This window comes from Mesoplodon bidens (genome assembly GCF_964165515.1).
Source record: "Mesoplodon bidens genome assembly, chromosome: 14".
Classification (NCBI taxonomy): domain Eukaryota; kingdom Metazoa; phylum Chordata; class Mammalia; order Artiodactyla; family Ziphiidae; genus Mesoplodon; species Mesoplodon bidens.
In genome coordinates this window covers 37394462-37398462 of record NC_138170.1, presented here as the reverse complement: position 1 = coordinate 37398462, position 4001 = coordinate 37394462, and positions in this window count along the sequence as shown.

The window sequence follows — 4001 nt, the reverse complement described above, 5'->3', positions numbered from 1 at the left end:
CACGCCTCAACCAGAGAGTCTGTGTGCAATGCACTCCAGAGCCTGCGCACCACAACTAGAGAGAGAAAACCCACACACCACAACTAGAGAGAAGCCTGCATGCTGCAATGAAAGATCCTGCGTGATGCAATGAAGATCCCACGTACCACAACTAACACCCGACACAGCCAAAAAATAAAAATAAATAAATATTTAAAAAAAAAAGTCCCACATTGAGGAGAAACTTCTATGAGCAGGAATAGCAGAGGCAAAGAAAATAGGAGATCCAGAAAAAAGGTGGTGGGTGAGCAGCATAGAAAATCTCAGAAAGTTCAAGCCCATATTTTTAAAATATCACATCATACAAACAACAGAGTTGAAAGCTGTTGGGGGAGGCCATCTGACCCAGGCCCTGAAAGTCCACGCACATTCTTGCTAGGTAGGCCAGAAGGCAATGTACTGACCACTCTTTACCTGGGCCATTTTCTCAGGGTTTTGTTTGCAGCAAGCAACCTTGAGGGGTGAAGTAATGTCTTCCCCACCTCCACCCCAAATTACAGTCTTGTTCCCAAATACTATGAAACTGGGGACTCCCCCAAGCTCAGTGTTTCCCTCCTATAACATAGCCCACTGGGTGTGAAGGCATCCATGGGGGTCCCTCTGCATCTCCCCCAAGGAACTTGGGGGACAGAGGGAGCCAGCACAAATGAAGAGCATGCTGACACTTCAACTACTGCTTTTACCATTAGTAACAAAGTCCTTTGCCTTTGATATAGGAGTCTCATGTCTTCTGTCAACATCCATGAAACTGCGGCATGCTAACTTGTTAACTTATAAATATGGTAAAATCCTAGACCCTGCAGTTCTTGACAGAATCTAGAAAATCTGTCCTAGGCTGCTTCTCCCTTGTAGGAGTACAGTACAACTCATTCCACTTAAAATATGAGCAAAGAAAAAGGATCACGATTGAATATCATTCAAAGTGTTTTTTTTGTTTGTTTCGTTTTGTTTTTTAAATAGGAGAACCAGAGAATAATAATATCTGTTTGGACAATGAAACCATATCAGAAAAACATACCCACAAAAGGAAAGAAAACTATAGCTATCATAATACTTCAGATTAGCTAAAAGAAAATGATAAAAACTGTAAGGGGAAATGTAAATTACAATGTGAAAAATTCTGAAAGTGATTTGAAAAAAGATTTTAAAAGAGGAGTAAAAAACCCAGGAAAGATGAAAAAGTCACCTCAAAAATGAAGGCTAGAGTGAATAAATACAACAAATAATGTCCTAAAATGAGGAAAATGTGAGAAATAAAAAAGAATTGGAGGGACCTCCCTGGTGGCGCAGTGGTTAAGAATCCGCCTGCCAATGCAGGGGACACGGGTTAGAGCACTGGTCCCGGAAGATCCCACATGCCGCAAAGCAACTAAGCCCGTGCACCACAACTACTGAGCCTGCGCTCTAGAGCCCACGAGCCACAACTACTGAGCCCGCACGTCACAACTACGGAAGCCCACGTGCCTAGAGCCTGTGCTCCGCAACAAGAGAAGCCACCACAATAAAAAGCCTGCGCACCGCAACGAAGAGTGACCCCCGCTCGCTGCAACTAGAGAAAGCCCGCGTGCAGCAATGAAGACCCAACGCAGCCAAAAATAAATAAATAAATAAATAAATAAATAAATAAATAAATAAATAAAATAAGCAACAAGGCTATACTGTATAGCACAGGGAAATATAGCCATTATTTTGTAATAACTTTAAATGGAGTATAATCTATAAAAATATTGAATCATTACATTGTATACCTGAAATGAATATTGTAAATTGACTATAATTTTAAAAATAATAAATTAGTAGTAATATTAGTAAATAAGTAGTTCAAATATTATTTCTAACAAAAAATACTTAAATAATTTCATATCTCACTTAAATAAAATAATGTTTAAAGTTAAGTTTCTTGAGTAATATCCTGTCCTCTGACACTATCACTTGAATACCCTAGTTTACAAAGAGCCTTTCCATATACGATTACACCAGTCCTTCCTACAGCCACCCAAGATGGGTACTATTCCCATTTTTAAAGAAAACTGAAGATTAGTCCTGAAGCAAGTCCCACACACTGCCCATGAAACGGAGAAGAAACAGAATGGGGAGCAAATCCTTAGGAAGCAAGTTACATTTTGAATGTTACAATTTGTGGATTGTGTTTCACAGGTTCTCAATAAATTGGAAGGGAAATGTTTTTAATCCATGTGTACTCATTTTGAAGTAATTATAAGTAAAATTAAAAACCATATTCATCTACTTACTCATCCAAGTCTTTATTAAATACCTACTGTATGTACAATCCTGTGCAAAATATTAAGGAATAGAAAGATGAATTTTTAAGTTGTGCCAACTCTCAAGGAGTTTACAATCTAATGATAGTGACAAACAGTTTAACACAAACTTAGGAAAGGAGTTTATGAGTGAACATTTGCTCTTAATTGAGAAAAATCACCTCATTTTTAAATTTAAGGCATAAATTGCCAGTTGGAAAACACTGCTATTATATACACCTTTATTATTTATTAGTTCATCTTTTTTAAAGGAGGTTTATTGTTTTTAGGAAAAGAGAAGTCTTACCCAATCACATCTTTATGACTGGTTTGAATTTTTAAAACAAAAATTTGCTCAAAGAGCAAAATGATGGATTCATATAATCAAATTAACATCATGCACAGAAAGACAAGTGTGTCTGCAATAATGTGTAAAAAGTTGAGCACAACTGGGTCCCGTATTAAAGGGTCAAATCTGAAGTACTCTGGAGACTTGCCTTGAACAAGTTATTATACACAATTTCATCATATATAAAACAGGGTGATATTTAATTCCAATTAAGGTTAAAACTCAGATGCTATAATTATTTCCAACTATCTTAATACACAGGGTTAAAAAAACTAGTATAAAAACTTTTAGGGCTTCCCTGGTGGCGCAGTGGTTGAGAGTCCGCCTGCCGATGCAGGGGACATGGGTTCATGCCCCGGTCCGGGAAGATCCCACATGCTGCAGAGCGGCTGGGCCCGTAAGCCATGGCTGCTGAGCCTGCGCGTCCGGAGCCTGTGCTCTGCAACGGGAGAGGCCACAACGGTGAGAGGCCCGCGTACCGAACAAAAAAACAAACAAACAAACAAACAAAAAACTTTTAAAATAATTTATGTATCAAAAATAAATTGGAATAAAAGTAGGGATAAAAGAGAAAAAGTGATGATGGTGTGGCTAATTTAACAGTAACTCTCTCTTTGGCCTTGTAATTGCCAGTTGGAGATTAATTTTTCTCCATTTTAAAATGGGCTTTGGGACTTCCCTGGTGGTCCAATGGTTAGGATTCTACCCTCCCAATGCAGGGGGCATGAGTTCAATCCCTGGTCGGAGAACTAAGGTCCTGCATGCTACACAGTGTGGCCTAAATAAATAAATAATAAAATAGACTTTGAAGCATGTGCCCTCCCTGGGTTCTGCATACCTTTCACAACTGGCTTCTGACTGGTGCAGCAGGTCTGGTGTTGCTTTAAGGGTTGCAGACCAGGCTTGGAGTTTCTTTAGCAGTCTAGTCCCATCAAACTTTTAGAAGCCTTCAGGTATATATTTATCCACACTCAATTTGATGTTAAACTTACCCAAATAACAATTTTTCTTCTTTTTCTTTTTTCTTTTTACATTTGAAAACTCTTGACTTTTATTCGTTGGCCTCTATATTCTGACATCCTCCGTTATTTAGCTTAACGGCAGCTCCCTAAGGGCATATGAAACAATAGACTTGGATTTTTCAAAAAAAAAATCCCCAGTAACTCTCAGTGCATAAATGAATGTAAATGTGCAAATTATCTATTTTTTCCTGTTTTATTACTTTTTAAAAATGGCTCAGATAAGAAATTTAAAATACCTAGTAAAATAAGTTTGAGGATTCATTTTGTGAGATGTACTGCAGAGAAAAAGAAGGAGCAAGTAGTATAATTTAAAAATATTTATTGATTCAT